The sequence below is a fragment of the Salarias fasciatus genome, chromosome 5 (genome assembly GCF_902148845.1).
Source record: "Salarias fasciatus chromosome 5, fSalaFa1.1, whole genome shotgun sequence".
In the NCBI taxonomy this organism is placed as follows: domain Eukaryota; kingdom Metazoa; phylum Chordata; class Actinopteri; order Blenniiformes; family Blenniidae; genus Salarias; species Salarias fasciatus.
Window position 1 is genome coordinate 675,544 of NC_043749.1, and position 18,846 is coordinate 694,389.

The window sequence follows — 18,846 nt, forward strand, 5'->3', positions numbered from 1 at the left end:
CTGTCACACACTCAACCAAATATTCTGCGGTCAACAGGCTATTTAAAGCTTGGCTGCAAAATGTCTGCGTTCGAAAGCAGCAAATCCCAATAATATGACGGATGTCAGCCGCGCGGCCTGATGGATGAGCGCGCGGCGGGGGGGCAACAGGGGGGAGGCGCGCGCGCGCGCGCGCGCAAGCCGCCTCACCTGGTGGAATCATGGAAATCCATCCGGGGCTTCATACCAGACTCAGTGTTTCTTCTCCTCTCTCCCAGAATGCCCCTGGACGCGCCCCGCGTGTCAGGCTGAGTTATGAGAGCAGCGGTATAAAAAGATGCACAAACACAGACATACATGCAGCTCGGTGTGTTTGGATTATATTTATTCACACGAGCGAAGGGGAGAGGCGGAGGAGACAGAATCACGACAGAACTTCATTCAGAAGCTTTTCAACATCTTCAGGATGAAACACTTCTGTTTGCACTTCAGTGAATGCGCGTGGGTTTTATGAATAATTACAGAGAAGAGCAGAGTGCTGATCTAGACTGAAAGAGTCCTGATGCACCGAAGTGGTGAAACATATGGTCCGTGGGCCAGAAGCGGTCTCATTTTGAGAGATCAGCATCAGTGGAAGTTGAATCTGATTTCTCCTGAAGGGTCGTTTGATTCAAAAAGTTTCCAGAAAGCTGCAAAAAATCTCTGATCCAGAACCTGGTTCAGTCACATTTCACTGTTTCACACCAGAAGACGTTGTTAGCTTGTTGTAGTAAATCAAAATAAGATAAAATAATCCTTTTTTTTTATCTCACAGTGTGCAAAGTTACTGTAACAAAAAATGTTTCTTATTATAAAAACACTCACAGCGCCAACTCCTGGACCAACATGAGAACCACACTGTTTCCACTGTTTCCACTGTTTCCACTGTTTCCACTGTTTCTGCTGTTTCAGTGTAAATGTGAAACGTTTCTGAAATGAAAATCCTAAAGCTGATGGTTTCAAATTGAAACTTGCAAAAGAATACAAACAACAGTGATAATAAATATTTCAAACAACAGCAGTAACAAACAAACAAAACTGATTTATTCACGATTGAATTTCAGATAAATCAATGATGAATATTGTTAAAATGTTAAACATTGTTGAAATTCTTATTTTCTTTGTGCATTTCAATGTGTTGTAATCTTTAACGAGTTTATCTTAACATTTTAATACCTTTCTGAAATAAACAAAAGGACACATTTAGATTTGATTATGAAAAATGTGTATTTAAAGGTTTTGATGCTGCCACGTTAAAGATTTATCTTATGGCTTCATCCAGCTCACGGTGCCACTCAAGCACAGGCAGAACATGGAAGCCTGAAACACACACGTCTCATGTCTGACAGCCATTTTTCCCTCTTTAAAGCCAGCAGCCGTCAGACCCGTTACCGGCTGGAATCCCGCTTTCTGTGCTTCATATTCAGTCCTGAAGTTGCTTTAGTAAAGCCAGTATGGATTTAAACTCCACTCATTCATCCGTTCATCACGATTTCTTCTCAGAATTGACCTGAATGAGGCATTCTGGGAAAACTGACTTCACATTCTCACCTATATCCAGCCTTTTGTCTTCATTTCATAACAGATTATTTTAGAAGTGTTCGATCTGTGGCTGATATCGGGGGCATTTTTCCAGCAGGACGATGAAATAATTCATCTTAAAGGACGAGGAGAGGAAATCTCAAACAAATATCAAATTCAGGAAATATCTTTGGAGAAAAGTGAGAAAAAATACGATTTTTTTAAATTTTCAAGCAATTGTACCTCATTATTCCAGATAATGTACATTCAAGTTATTCAGTTCTAAACAGAAGAGTTGATGTGAGATTAGTGTGAGATCCTGATCAGGCCGCTCAAGGCAGTCCAGAGTATTCAAAGACATGTCTAAGAATTATTATATTCATACAAATTAAGAAAGTCATTAAGAAAATCCAAGCATTTAAAATACAAAAGACAATTAAAATAGGAGGAGAAATAGTTTCAACTGAAATGAAATTAATTCTTTAAAAAGAAGTTTAATAAAGTGAAATTAATTTCTACATTAGTGCATTTATGAAACAGCAGGGACAATGGCCATGTGTGTTAATGTGGAACATCAGAGCTGTGTGTGTGTGTGTGTGTGTGTGTGTGTGTGTGTGTGTGTGTGTGTGTGTGTGTGTGTGTGTGTGTGTGTGTATGTGTGTAATCTCATTTCACTTGCTGGGTTTTAGGGAGCTAAGAATACACTGTGTTGCGATGGGATGCTACAGCCGACAGTGTGTCGAGAGGCTCCTGGTGACCACACACACACACACACACACACACACACACACACACACACACACACACACACACACACACACACACACACACACACACACACACACTGGAGCTGTCTCCTGTACGATCTGAGGGGGCCGATGGACGGGTGGTTCCTCCCGACGCCACCTGCAGCCGACCGGCCAACAGAGGGGGGCGGTGAGCAGGAAATACCATCCTCTTCATCGCTATCGGGCCTTCATCTGATCTGGCAGCCGCTCAGAAATGCTTGTTTGTGTTTGTGAGGGAGAAGAGCAACAAACAGTGTGCCTGTCTTTATCAGCATGCACTGAATGGAAGGACCACCTCCGGGGTTTACAGGTAGAGCAGCACACACACACAAACCACACACACACACACACACACACACACACACACACACACACACACACACACACACACACACACACACGGATGCACAGACCTTGTTGAACGGGGGGTCATGGGAGAAAAAAGGTCTGAGTCAGGATACGTCGCCCTGGCGACCTCCCCCTTGTCACCGTGGCAACGGGAGCTGGCACCCATGCCCGGCACAAAGGCATTCTGGGAAAGCGCAGGTTTTATATTGCACCGGGGCTTCACACTCCTGCGCCATCACCCCGGTAACACTAATGCCGCCCGGTCCTCTAACATTTACTCTCTGGCGGCTACACACACACACACACACACACACACACACACACACACACACACACACACACACACACACACACACACACACACACAGCCAGACTGGCAGACAGCGTGTGTGACCTCAGGAAGAGTTATGACGGTCGTGACGAGTCTCTTCCTCTCAGACGGAGTCCTGGATGTTGGATTCCAGTCTCTGCTGCCGGGACACTGGTCAGCCATAACATTAAGACCACCGGCAGGAGACGTAAGGAGCAGGAAGCGAACGTTCTGATGACCGTGAGGTGGTTTGAGTGAGTCAGAAGACGAGTTCGATCGTCCGACGTCCAACACGAGGACTGAACTCCTCCCACTTCCATCCATGATGCTGGATTTCAGATTCTAATTTTAGAGGTTGTAGTTGTCAGAGAAGCAAATTTAGCTTTGGAAGTTTGCAGGTTCAATTCCCACAGCTTGCAGGCTACAGCATGGGTCCCTGAGCGTGACCCCTGACCCCCATCAGCTCCCCAGAGCGCTGTAATGTAGCTTTATTGATCCAGGGGGATCAATAAAGTATGATCAGTTTAGTTTAAAACTAAGCTTGGGGTGAAGCGTTTGGGTCTTTAAACAGATAAATTAAATTAAACATGGGAAGTTTTTGAAAAGAGTCAGAAACTGGAGATCTTCAGAGGCAGGAGTCAAATAACGAAAGCACGCCTAACTTTCCCAACATGCAAGCTTCCACATATCTGAATTATCCATATTACCTTACAGATTCCACTTAAATCTGATCAGAAAGTTGTGACGACTTTCTTGAATCTATGCCTATAAATTAGCAGGATGGCAAGAAATGTGAGCAGCATCAAACCGTTTGATGGAGACGAGCCTGTGTTTGGCCATCTCTGTCACAACAACTGATTCACTGATTAGACTTAAAAACATGGATTAAAAAAAAACTGCAAAAGTAGTAAAAGTGATATTTTGAACTCTGGTTAACTATACCAGATATGGCTGGTAAGTCATTTATAGACGAATAGTATTGTGTACAATAATCTATTTAGACATGTTGCCTTTGTGGAGTCATTTGAATGTAGCTCGCAAAAAGAGAGAGAGTTCCTGTCTTCACTGTTAAAATGCAGGTTGGATCAATAAAGTTCAATATTGACAATAGAAATCAATGATGCTCCTAAACTCTGCACACCGAGGTTTCCTCAGAACCAACAGAAAGGAGACACCTCCAGATTTCTAACTCAGTTTCATTTCTTCAGCCCCGCGATGAGCCACCAGTCATTTTCCCGACATTTCCACGCTCCAGTTGTTTTTCATGGCGCTCAGTTGTGTTAGACTGACATTAAAAGTCACAGCGACTCCTCATAAACGCCACATTCCCGCTCTTCACTGTGAGGTTTGTGTTTAATTGCTTTGTTAGATATCTAATTGCTGTTTTACAGCTTTGAAAACGCCGGCTCGTTTCCTGTCAGGCAGATGAATCAGATTTCAATTGGCCGGTGATTTTCTAGCGCTGCTCTTTCTGTCCGTGCGTCGTATCTGCCCAGTAGTTACTGATTAGCCCGGCTTGTTGTGTCCTCTGACCCCTCCCCGGGGCCTCAGCCATAACACGGAGGTCAGAGGTCAGGTGGCCTTTGGCCTGCCTCCTCCTTTCCCTCCCCTGGCTTTGTTACCCATCGTCCTCATCCTCATCCTCCTCTCCGCTTCATCCTCTTTGCTCATTCGACGGGCTGATGAGTTTTTCTGGTAAAAGAGATGCAATGAAGTCGAAGAGGATGATGTGCAGTGTGTGTGTGTGTGTGTGTGTGTGTGTGTTAGGTGTCACGGGGCCTGTCAGGGGTTAGGCCGGTAAATGAACAGCTGAGAGTGGTGATTTAGTCCGTATAAAAGCAGCCCAACTGTCATAACAAAGACACTCTGACAGCAGGCCAAGCAGAGACAAAGAGGAGTCAGCGGCCCCCAGGAGGCCTCAAAGACCCCTCTGGACACACACACACTCACACACACACTCACACACACACACTGCAGACAATGAGCAGTCGGCATCGGGCTCTCAGAGGTCCGGGTCCAGGGGGGCCAGGCTGAGCCTGCTTGAAAGGACCTGATAGGCGTCCACGCACAAAGCCTGGCGGGCGTCACGGGACCCCGGCAGTCAGCAGGTCACCCACACGCCCTGTGACGGGCGCCGTCGTCCACCCCGGAGGGCGGACCTTCATCTGGGATGTCTCCAACCAGGACAAAGAGCCCAGCTGACAGAGGACAGGCTCCTGAAAACCTGGGATTATGGTCAACATGACCGAGGTGTGCTCAGAGGACCTGTCCAGGGTCTACCTGGTCCTCAATGGATGGAGGGATGGATGGATGGATGGATGGAAGGCTGAATAGACAGATGGGTGGATGATGGATAGATGGATGTTGGAGGACTGAATGGAGGGATGATGGATGGAGGGATGGATGGATGGATGGATGGAGGGATGGATGGATAACTGGATTGATGATGGATGGATGGAAGGATGGATGGATGGATGGAGGGATAACTGGATTGATGGATGGATGGATGGAAGGATGGATGGAAGAATGGATGGATGAATAGACAGATGGATGGATGGATGGATGGAAGGCTGAATAGACAGATGGGTGGATGATGGATAGATGGATGGTTGGAGGACTGAATGGAGGGATGATGGATGGAGGGATGGATGGATGGATGGATGGATAACTGGATTGATGGATGGATGGATGGAGGGGTGGATGGATGGATGGATGGATGGATGGATGGATAACTGGATTGATGGATGGATGGATGGATGAATGGATGGATGGAAGGATGAATGGATGGATGGATGGATGGATGGATGGATGGATGGATGGAGGGATGAATGGATGGATGGAAGGAAGGATGGATGGATGGATAACTGGATTGACGGATGGATGGATGGATGGATGGATGGATGGATGGAAGGATAACTGGATTGATAGATGGATGGATGGATGGATGGATGGATGGATGGATGGAAGGCTGAATAGACAGATGGGTGGATGATGGATAGATGGATGGTTGGAGGACTGAATGGAGGGATGATGGATGGATGGATGGATGGATGGATGGATGGATGGATGGATGGATGGATAACTGGATTGATGGATGGATAACTGGATTGATGGATGGATGGATGGAAGGATGGATGGATGGATGGAGGGGTGGATGGATGGATGGATGGATGGATGGATGGATAACTGGATTGATGGATGGATGAATGGATGGATGGAAGGATGAATGGATGGATGGATAGATGGATGGATGGATGGAGGGATGAATGGATGGATGAAAGGAAGGATGGATGGATGGATAACTGGATTGACGGATGTATGGATGGATGGATGGATGGATGGATGGATGGATAACTGGATTGATGGATGGATAACTGGATTGATGGATGGAAGGATGGATGGATGGATGGAGGGGTGGATGGATGGATGGATGGATGGATGGATGGATAACTGGATTGATGGATGGATGGATGGATGAATGGATGGATGGAAGGATGAATGGATGGATGGATGGATGGAGGGATGGATGGATGGATGAAAGGAAGGATGGATGGATGGATAACTGGATTGACGGATGGATGGATGGATGGATGGATGGATGGACGGATGGATGGATGGATGGATGGAAGGATAACTGGATTGATAGATGGATGGATGGATGGATGGATGGATGGATGGATGGATGGATGGATGGATGGATGATGGATGGATGGATGGAGGGATGGATGGATGGATGGATGGATGGAGGGATGGATGGAAGGATAACTGGATGATGGATGGTTGGATGGTTGGATGAATGGATGGCTTCATTCTTTTAACATCCTTAAAGCGATACTTCAACATTTTGGCAAATTGGCCCATCTAGGGCAATTCGGTAGTCATTTAGAACAGCATACTTACTTTTTTTGTGAGGGCGAGCTGTTGTTTATTCAGCGGTGGGTCTGAGGAGAGCTTCACGGCGGACATAATGGAAGTGGATGGTACAGTAGCTTCCCTCGTCAAACTCATCAATCCAACACAATCCAACAACCCCAAAACACACTTTGGTGGACACGTTATAATCCCCACATTCACTACGCTGTGAAATATTAATGCAAAATTACGAGATTGAGCGTTTTTTTTGCGAAGATTGCTAAGACGGAACTACTTACTAAACATGGCGTCTGGGCGTAGTGATCTCAAAAGAAAAAGTAGTTCCCAATATTTGCTTCAATGTCGTAACGCTACAATATTATTTGTTGGTGTTTCACAGCGTAGTGAATGTGCGGATTATAACGTGTCCACCAAAGTGTGTTTTGGGGTTGTTGGATTGTGTATTTGATGAGTTTGACGAGGGGAAGCAACTGTACCGTCCACTTCCATTATGTCCGCCGTGAAGCTCTCCTCAGACGCACCGCTGAATAAACAACAGCTCGCCCTCACAAAAAAAGTAAGTATGCTGTTCTAAATGACTACCGAATTGCCCTAGATGGGCCAATTTGCCAAAATGTTGAAGTATCGCTTTAAAGTTGATTTCTGTTTTTTCCATCTCAGTAGAAGAAGGCGTCTCTCAGACTGACTGGTAAAAATGTGAGACGACTCTGAATAAAATGTGTTTTTTTGTCCTCTTTCACAGGTAAAGATCATGAGACTCATATGAGAACAAAGTGCCTCATAGCATTAATGTAAGAAAGATAAAAGCAGAAATATTGTCAGTAGAAATAAAGGTTTATGCTGTAAAACTGATGAAACTGGAGCAACAGCTGAGACTCGAAGCAGCACCTCAAGCGGCTGCCGGTCGACTGAAGGCCTGATGAATGAAAACCTCCTCCATCCTCATTCGCACTTTTCTGGAAGTGAGGGAGCCTGTGAGGATAATCTCCGCTCTGTTGAGGTAATCTACTTCCAGAAGGTGGAAACTAATGACTGAGAGCTGGTCCCACATCTGGCGGAGCTGGTCTCTGGTCTGCGCCGTCAGCCGGTCGGCGTCCCGCAGGCCCGTCCGGCCTCAGCGTGGCCCCCTCCGTCCTATTAGGCTCCCATTAATCGGCCTTTTCTTCGGAGTCGAGGGCCGTGATGAGGAGAGGCATTGAGCCCCCCGTAAACCCCCCCGCCCCCACCGCCCTTCCCCACACCCTGCTACCCATCCACCTGCTGGGGCTTTGTCTGTGGCTTTGGGAGAGCTTTAGCTTTCAGCAAAAAAAGCCAACAGTGACCACACACTTCAACACACACACACACACACACGCACGCACTGGAGGCTCCTCTTGTCTGGGTGAAAACACCAGCGGAACACGGCTCCGACCATTAAGGTCGTTTAAACACTCCCCTGAAAGTCATACTGGCAAAAAATGTCTACAGTTATGATTGCAAAACAGGGCGAGGCGAGTTCCTCAGCAGGTTTTATAGGCTGCAGAGAGAGTTTCTCCCACACCGCAGCAGCATGATGTCGCTGCTCAGACATCTGATACCAAAATAATCAAAACTCAGTCCGGCGCTTTTGGGTGGGAGCTGATCAGACTATAATTAAACTCCGAAACGACTCCGTACAGCTGAGGTCTGGAGGCAATCTGGTGGCAGCGTGGGAGACGATGGGAACCTTTCACTGCGGCTGAGCACTGACGGACGACGCTCCGAGGTACCGCTCCGGACTTCCAGTGTAGCCGGACGACCAGTCAGGAGCTCAGAGTGAAGAATTAATGTTGTGGGAACTTCATCCAGAACGGAGAGTCCCTGAAGTCAGCTGATTCTCTTCTGGATCAAATCCTCTTAGGGAGCAGGATCACACAGAGCCCTGCAGTTACAGCTGGTTTTAACTCAACATCACATTTGGTTGTTTCAGCAGAAGACTGTGACCAATGGAAAAGTCCTTCCAGTTGAAGAAGTGCTTCACACTCGTACAGGTTCTGTTTACTCAACATTCCAAGTGAAAATCCATCGTTTTGGAGTTTTTATTTCAGAAAAGCTTATTTTTAAGATAATTTCCTTTTAAATGGACACTGACTGGTTGATTGAGGAAAGGAGACTGAACTGGCCTCAGAATCGTTGTCCAGTAAACCCGCTTTAGCTTTGTTGCAGCACTAATTGTGTTGCAGAGCAGGAAGATCCTCGTCGGGAGTTTTTAACGTCTCCAGCTGTGATTTCAGGATCTCATGAGTCGTGTGGACTTCATGGTGTCCACTGAAAGAGTCACATTCCTCAGTATGAGGATCAGACAGCAGAATTTTTGGACTTCAGCTAAACTGAGGAATACTGGATCTCGGGAAAGTCATGAAGAGTTTCGAGTGAAAGTGTGTAAAGAGTGTCACACGGATCATAAATCAGACAGAATGTCTCCAGAGCACAGATAAAGCTGTTTATTTAAGATGTCAGCGTTTAATTAAACTGATAATTGATTTGTGTTGATGACTGACTGGAGGAACTTATCTTCGTATTTACCCCCGTGTGGCTGCTGATAAGGTTCGCTCCACTCCAGGAGCCATTAATGATTAAATGAGAGTGTGTGCCGCTGTGTGTTGTGTGTGAGAGTGACTGCCAGCGCAGGTTCAGCCCCGGGTTTCCAGCAGAGAGAGGGAAAGCCGGGCGCCCGGCTGGGCTGCAGGCGTTGACTTGATGAGCGCTGGCCCCAGCTGAGCGGGGCCCACGCCGTGCCACTTTTACTGGCTGCGACTTCCGCTGTTTTCAGGGACAGAAGCCACAACTATGCGTGTGTTTACTCCTCAGCGTCAGGCCACTGCAAACAGTCTCCTCGCTAACGGGAAGCAGGGCGAGAAAAGCTGTTTGTGTGTGTGGGAGGCCGCTCGCTCGTCACTGGAGCTTTCGGTCTGCGTCGATCGGCGTGTCGACAGGAGTCTGCCGCCTCACGGCCGAAACAGCGCCGAGCGTCGAGAGGGAGGCTATCAGGAGCGAGTCTTTCCCCGTGTACACGGAATCGACTCTGGTTAAGACTGTGCCGTCGAGTCCTAGACCAGCAGTTCTTATCAGAAGTGTTGATCTCATGTTTCTACACCGACGGTTTGAGTCAGTTCTGCCAGAGTCCGACACAACTCTGCATCAGCTGTGTGGAAAGTTACAGATGTCCTCGTAATCATGGAGGAATCATTCACCATGGCCGTTTCTACAGACGACAGCAGACCAGACACTCTCCCTTCAGTCGTGTAGGTTGGTCTAAGTATTCCAGGCAGTAACCGCAGCGGCGGCGGCGGCCCGGCCGCAGGGTTCCCTTCCCCGTCCAGCCCCGTGTCGCTCCGACACCCCCGCACACATAAACAGACACTCTCGCAGCAGAATTTTAATTTGGTTCATTCCTCTGATTTCTGAGGGCGCTGAACCGCGTCGCCTCGCGCCGTTAAAACCACTCAGGCATCACAGATTTACAATCACCGCGCTCGTTTTGGCTGCAGGAACCAACATCTGTGTCATTTGAATTAAAAAAAAAAAAAAGTCATAAAAACGGGTCTGACCTGTACTTTTAGACTTTTCTTAAATGAAAACACACACACACAAAAAAAAAAATGCATTTTCATAACAAGCCAGCTCTAAGGATAGGATCCTGGAATGAAGCGTGCTAAATCTCACACTCATGTAATTGAATTCTGCTTGTAGTTTGCATGTTTCGCAGATGATTCATGCTGAGTGACAGCCGCAGTTTACACAACAACAATCTGCTGGAAAAGCTTCAGTTTGCAGTAACTAAGACGGAGCTTTGAGTCCCCTGAAGCCCAACATGACAGGTGACGTGTTTGTGGAGGAAGTTCTCAGACTCGCAACTGAATCTGAATATGGCAGCAAAACAACAACAACAACAACAATCTGGGAGAAATTCAACAGTTTGATGTAGAATAGAGAAATGATCTTATCATAAAGTTCTTAATTCAGAGTCGTGGTGGGCCAGGTGAGAAAACGCCTCTCAACACAAAGTACATGATGTGCTGTTGATTGATCTGTTCGTATGAATTCCACACCGTGTTCTTCACACAGGTACATATAACCATGAAGGTCAACATGCGAAGTTTTCTGCTCTTGGTGTGAGGATGAAGTGAAACAGGTGCTCAGCAGCAGTACGATCAAACTGCTGCAGGAGAGAGTTTGTTTTCACACAATGATCAGAGAGTTAATGAGTAATGACTGTTGATACGTCAATGATGTGCAGTCTAAGTTGAATTCCAGGGACTTTTTTGCCGGTGAAGAGAATCAGCTGCACTGAACTGTTCTGACCACTGATTGATGTTTTACAGTCAGTCCTGTGGATTTGAATTTGAAGCCTCGATTCCAGAAAAGGACGAGGCCCGAGCGTTGGGCTGCACTGCTCAGCTGCTGGTGACCCACGGCCGGATTCCTCTCAGCATCATTCCACATATATCTGAAGTTCCTCGTAGGTGATGAAGCCACGCTGAGGCAGAGCAGGATGTTGTAACGGCAGCAGTCAGCAGCTCCTCCCCGCGCCCAGAACGCGGCGGGTTCTGCCGTCCGCTGCTCTCCGTCGCCGTGCAGGGCGGCAGGATGACAGACGGGGATTTGGCCTCCAGCGAGATCAAAGCTCTGCTATTTCCACTGGGAATGCCACTTCCAGGGAAAACCACCGCAGCCACAGAGGAGCTCCACACACGCCATGAAACACTGATTTTTTTTCAATGAAAGTCACAAATCTATTTGGATTTGCTCACAATTCTTCAATCCCTGTTTGATTCATCAATGATGAATTATTCCCATGAAAGTCAAAATCAGCCCTGCAGGACAAACGTGACTTTATTCTTCTTCAAACAAACATCCAGTCACTTTTTCAGGTGGAATCATCTTATATCTTTTTTCGTAGCTCGAATGTGAAGCAGGAGCAGCATTTTCTCCATTAAGTGGAAATGTATGAGGAGGTGGGTTAATGAACCAAACTGATGCAACCAGTTAATGCAACCATTTTACCGGCCCTTCTTTTTATGGATCCTTAACTTTAACTCACATTCTGTAAAATCTGTATTATGTAATATCCTCCTTGCCTTTGAATCCTAAGGTTTCCCACAATTTAAAATAATATTTAAAGCAGTCAATAAAGTTAGAAATAAAAGAAATGGAGCCAGTGGAGCCAGATCTGCTTCAATATTATTGTCTTGTTGGTTTAAAGCTGGGAGTCAAAACGATTTGACAAGTTGATAAACACAGAGAGACGGAGGGACGTGGCTGGTTGCTGATGTTTACTGATAGCTCAGAGAGAATCCGTCACTTTCATGTAAGTTCTGGACTCTTCTTCCTGAGCTGCAGACGAGGCAGCAGCTTCCTCCGTGTTTCTTCCACGTGTTGATCTCGTTTTTGTTTTTTTATTATTGTACAGTGCTATTTCGTGCAATTCACAAAGAAATCTTTAACATTCGTAGAAACAATGACATGTGTAAGCAGAGTCTGAAGTACACACAAGCACACACACACACACACACACACACACACACACACACACACACACACACACACACACACACAGACACGCTGATGAGTCTGCATGCCTTCTGCTGACCCTTCTCCACACTGTGATTAAGAAATAAAAGCTGGGAAATAAAGACAACAAATAACTTTTCTGGTACATGCCTTCCAATTCACTCACACATGGAAACACACACACACACTCACACACGAGCGACGAGCGTGCTCAGCCATAAAACCACTGGGCTCCAGAGACAAAAGCCTTGTCATGCTCTGGTGGGGTCCTGTCGCTAATCCACACAGCTTTAGGGGCTGCAGACAGCAGACACACACACACACACACACACAGCCAGGAGATGTATGTGAAAGAGAAACTCGACACAGACACACACTGACTGGATACATGCACTCACACACACACACACACACACGCCGCCTGGCTGGGCGTTAAGGCCGAGCAGAGCTACTGGCGACAGGTTGGAGAGAGGAGATGTCTCACTAAGCCTAATCACAGAGGGGAATGCTGTCTGGCCACCTGACCGCTCGCTGCATGTGTGTCGCTGCCGCTGTGGCTGCTCGCTTACATGTAGTTCAGCATGTCTGTGTGTGTGTGTGTGTGTGTGTGTGTGTGTGTGTGTGTGTGTGTGTGTGTGTGTGTGAACTCCGGACGAGGGCAGTCATAATTGGGGCTTATCACCCCGAACAGGGCCGAAGGAGAGGTGCCAGAGCGGGATTGGGCGGCGTCTGACCGGAGCTGGATCTGAATGGGGGGGCGGCGGGGGGGCGGCGGTGTAATGACTCATCCAGATTCTTACGGGACAAAGCTCCACACAGCCGGAGAACATATTCCATACGCTGAACACGGTCCATCCCGTAAAACTCAGCATCAATTACTTGACTCTGCAGATCAAAGATGGCGCGAAATGTTTGATGTCGGCCTGCCGGGCTCATCTGCTCGGGGCGGATCCCGTCTCTGGACCGCTTGTCCGTGCCGTCACGGTGCGTCGAACTGGCAACACGTTGGAATGATTGTAGGTTTTATCAGCAAATAAATATCTTGGCCGTCGGGAGCGTCGGCAGCTGAGCCCTGGCTGCTCTCAGCACCGTCTGACTCCGACATGCAGGTGGAGACGCTTCATCGAGCCTTCTGTCCGCTGTGAATCAGGGCCAGACGATGTGGAGTTTTCATGTTCTCCCTGTGTGTCCACGGCAGTGTCTGAGACGGATGGGAGATCTGTCCAGGGTGTGTTCTGATGTGTCCATGCTCAGAACCGGACAGAACCGTGTGGCTGGACGGACAGCTGGATGGACGTCTGGACGTTTCCACGTTGACTCATATCTTGAGTCATCAGATGTTTATCATTGTTACAGAAGTGATGGTGTCTTTCGCTCGGCTTTCTCCAGATCTGTTTCTCCGTCGTCGTGACGATCACTTCTCCGTCAGCGTTTGTTTTCAGTCCAGTCACAGATTAGTCATGCCTCCAGGGAAAACGAAACCAGCAACTGGAGTGTTGAAAACATGTGGATCCTTAATGCCCGGGGCAGCACCTGTTACCAGAACCCGACCCGCCGTCGTCTCCACAGGGTTTCTCCACACTCTTAGTCTGGCTCGTTCCCCTCGGCCGGTAGGAACCGTGTTGGCCACGTTGAGTTCTAAACATTCTAAAGACTTTCTTGACATGAACCTTTAGTGAACTTTTAACAGAGTTTAAAGGTGAATGGTTTTTCTCCTCCAGGACCTATGGATCTTTCAACTTACTCATCAGTCTTCAAGGTGATTTAAAGTCTTGATCTCATTCATCCGTTGACAAACACCAATGGTGACACTGAACCATCAGTTTGGACTTCACAGTCTTGCTCAAAAGCACTTTGACATTGGGACAGAACGGGGGAAGAGACACTGAGCCACAGCTGCCCCACTTCATGCAACAGAGCTTTCTTTCTTCCATTCATATCTTCTTAAACGCCCACTGGCATCATGACTAGAGGATGGAGTGGAGTATTTGTGAAGCACTAAATCAAAGAAGAAACCTCAGCTGTCACCAGATAATCATCGTCCGTCACATCAGAGACCACAGGACTGTGAGCAGGCCGGCCAAGTCCAGCTCACTCTGTACCAACAATAGTTTTTCTTTTTTTTTTTTTAAACCAGTGTGAAAACAATCAAAGAACTGCAGACGGACAGTAGCTTTGACAGAAGCTCTCCACCAGGAGCTACGCTCAGTCGACTTTGCCGTCTTCCACCAGGTCTTTGAGACGAACTTTACCTCCACAACCTCAACTCTTCACATTTTCCCATATCTATGATCCAGAAGCAAACAGGATCACCAGATCTAAACAACAAAAACAAGGTCAAACAACAAACCCTTCACGATTCACTCCCTTTACCATAACCCTTTGTTTCCCGACTTTCCCAGGAAAGTCACACAGTCTCTCTGTGGTGAGTATTGTACAGATCAACACTCTTGGTGTTCTACAGGTAGGAGGAATAACATACAGAATAAAGTGTCTTTTTGTGTGTAGAAAGCAGACCTGGGCAACAGTTTCCTGTGAGTTTGGTAAATCAAGGACTTCTCTTCCACCTGGCCTCAAAGTGGCAGGTTTTCATGTTGTTATATTCATGTTATGTTCATGTTTCATGTTTTTCTTGAGTCTTGAGAACGAATGCTTCTACAAATTCACTTGAACTGTTTGACGTTCGAGCTAACGATAAGAAAACAACACGTCTCGTGTTCAGTGTAACGTCTCTGATCCCGTGTTATTCGGGACGCAGCACTCGCCAGTGCTTTTAGCCACCAGCCAAAGCTGATATGAGAACTCATTAAACGCCGTAAAGCTAAATTCATACTCCACATGCAGAGGACACACGAAGGCCTTGGTTTGTCAAGACCCACCAAAGTTATTTTTCTTCAGTTGATGGGAGGATATTCACGACTATTTGAAGCAGTCTGTTATTTGCAGTGACGGCCGCTTGGAGATGTTGGAGGAGCGGCCGTATTTCACCCTGCACCTTCGCAGAGAATCCCTTTGAAGGCAGCGCGGCGTTGCTGTGATCAGAGGAGCAGGACGCAGGCAAAGGAGAGGGAGATGAGTTTTAAGAATTTGGTCTGGTGTCCAGCATCTGGAGAGTTTCTCCCAAATCACAGAAGACTTTTATTTGACTGTCAGCTCGAAGCTTGAAGCTGGTGCTGCAGCGCTGCCATGTTACGAGAGGAATGTGAACTCTGGAGGAATCTGGACATCACAGCCCAGAGGCCAGTTCCATGAAGGTGATGGATTTAAGATGGTTTTTCATACCCTTGCTTTTAATTAGGATCATGAACGCGTGCAGAAGAACTATGTGGTGAGCTCACAGCAGCGTTTCAGGGTTCCAGGAAGTCGAGATGAAGGAGTAAATTGGTTTATATCTGTGGTCACCATTTAAGTGAACAAGTCTTTCAAATCTTTTACATTTTTTAGATTTTCCTGAGCAGCTTGTAAATGATAGATTTCAGAGTTGGAGCGTAGTGTGGTGTGGTTTAAGGAGCCAGACTGACTCCAGGCCCACCACACCAGCCCTTATAAGAACATATTCCTTATGACTCGCTCTGTAACATGAACGACGTAACGTGTAGCTCTGAAGGCCCGGACTGTTCGGATGTTCGATGAAGTCTCATCCATCACACGATACCATCTGATACTTCGCCGTGCAACAAGACGACAAACCCAAACACACACCGCATAAATCTGGAGTGACAAAAAGAACAAGGAGTCCCACAGCGGCCGCCGTGATCCCGGATTCGGAGTCTGGGATTCATGAAGAGACGATAAGAGGACCTGAATCACCGGGAAGTCTGCGCCAAGTGTGCTGAGCAGAATCTGTGTTGTGTTACAGAAAGCATGTCGTTTGATGGGATTGGTAAAGCCTCTGAGCTGTTCTTTACTGGACGCTGACATTAAATGTGAAACACAAGCATCGCTGAGAAAAAAGCAGACAGGATGTAGTGAAGAACTTCCCACTTGGTTCCTGGTGTAGAGTTTTCAGCTGTCAGTGTCCAAACATCCACACTTCAGTGGTATTTGCAGTTCAAACACCGATGTGACTGTGCCTCTTCACATGATCAGGACTCATCAGATTCACAACTGCAAGTTGGACCAAGCTGTGACTGAGACCTGTTTGACTCAACGTTTCATGTGAAAATACATGGTTGAGAGGATGAGAGGCGTTCCTGATAATAGACTGATTATTGTATTGTTTCCACCACATAATTAAAGAAGGAGCAAACCAGATCGGTCTTGAGCAGAGAAGCTGATGTCATGCTAGGAGTCATTTCATCTTCTGGCCCCCCACGACTTTGCTTTGCGGACTTTATTCTAAGATATTTTTTGCGTTGTAGCTCACATTTTGACACCGGACACCACATTTATTTGCACGCAGTCCAGCCGGTGTTATGCATGATGTTAGTAAATCCTTCCGTGTGGGTCTCTTCCTGCAGACATCCACCTTTCATCAGGTCCACACATGTATTACGTGAAGACGGTGAATGTTTGGACGGAAGAGAGAACAATGTCTTTGTTTGTCAGGCTAATTCAAAAGGTCCAGTTCCTTTGAATACAGACGACATGTGTGATAATTTATTCCCTTTAATGACGCATTCAGCATTTTTTACTTTTACCATGTTCTACAGTTATTGCACTAACAAGTATTAAATTAACACACACTTTTTGCAAACCACTGACACTTGGCTTCACATGTCGTGCCTGAAGCCTGCTGAAGTGCCTTTTGGCTTTAGATATGTTTTAAACACATTATTCTATTACGCAAACTAGATTTCCTGGATTATCTGTCGTGACTCACTGGTAGCTTAGAAAAACAAGTCTTACCCACACAGGGCTCTGCTCAGACTTAACAAAAGTCTGTTTTTAGTCTGAAATCCCACCAGCAGCTTTTTTCAGTTCATCCGGATGGCATCAGTGAGAAAGAATGTCATTCTGAAAGAGTCCGATGTCTGGACATCAGATATTGCCTTGTTTTAAGGGGCTGCAGATAATCCCATGCTAACACAAACCAGCACTGCGGCCGCTGATTATTCACCTGAACTCACTTTGGTCTCGGCCTCTAGCCTCTCGGTCAGGTTTTGCATTGACCCGTTGACATCAGGCGCTCGATCTTACCGCATTATTGACACCTCAATCCCGGAGGAGCGGCCATTATCTTTCTGCCCTGTGGTCCGGCTCTGTCGTTACCTCACCCCGCTTCCAATATGGTTATGATTAATCACTCTACCAGTAATCGGAGTGCCCTCCTTCCCCTGCGCTCCCTCTCTCGCCTCTTCCGAGGGCTCCAGATGACTGTCTGATGTCGGGGCACGAGACAATGGGATCCAGATGTGTGATCGATGGAGGACGGCCGGCGCTCATGAGCGGCGAGGCGTTGTGGTTTAGAGTTACAGATGTACAGTCCCATCCGCCGGCCTGCCTCGTGGCTGCCGGGGTGATTAATGGGACTTTACTGGCAGCAGACGGGACCTCTTTCCACCCTGACACAGATACAGGAAAATACCTTGTGTACAGCATGCTCTGGAGCCGCCAGTGCCAGGATGAGTCCGCAAGGCCCTGCCTAAAAAACAATGTTCTCAAGTGAAAATGGAAAACCTTTGACGCTTTTTGTCGTCTGTTTACTCGACAGCGGAGCTCGGAGTCACTGAAAATACAACTTTTTGAAAACGCGGTGAGGCCGTTTTCAAAGTGTTTCCATGTAAACGCAAAACTTTTATGAAACAAGCACAAAAATGGTGCATTTGCGCTCGAAATGCCCGGGGTCACTGCCAACCGCCATGTAGGTCACATGATCCGCAGCCAGCGAGATATCATCATGCAAATCATCATCTGGAAGAAATAACCGCGGCGCACATTCATGCTTGAACAATGAACTCTCCAGGAAAAAATTCACCACAAATCAATAAGCGATAACCGCCTGGGGGCTGCCGGTTCCCCGCCCGGCGCCCGTATAACGCCGCTCGGCTCTCATCCCTCATGTCTTGTGTTTCTGCTGCACGCTGACTCATTTCTCTCCGTCAGAGCGCATCAGAGCGGAGCGCCGCTGCGTCCGGCCGCCGTGCGCGGCCGTACGGCAGCGGGGTCATGTGCTCAGCAGATGTGCGTTGTATGGAGTCTCTGGGTGGCGTGATGATGAGCAGAGGATCTGATCGGATCGCCGCTGACTCTGGACCGGAGTTCTCATTCGCAATCAATCTGTCCGACTGGATTTATAAGTAACGTTGGTTCATATGGAGTCGAGACAAATACAACCTCCATTCTACCTGCTCATCTCACTGGGTCAAATATTTCTGTTTCACCTCAAGAACTTTAGGGAAATGTCTGTAAAACTTGCTAAATCAAATGTTCATGCACAAAGATTTCATGTTTGGTCTGTTCGCTTTTTGATCAACTGAGAAAAAAACTCATCAGACTCAGTTTGCTCAAGAACGA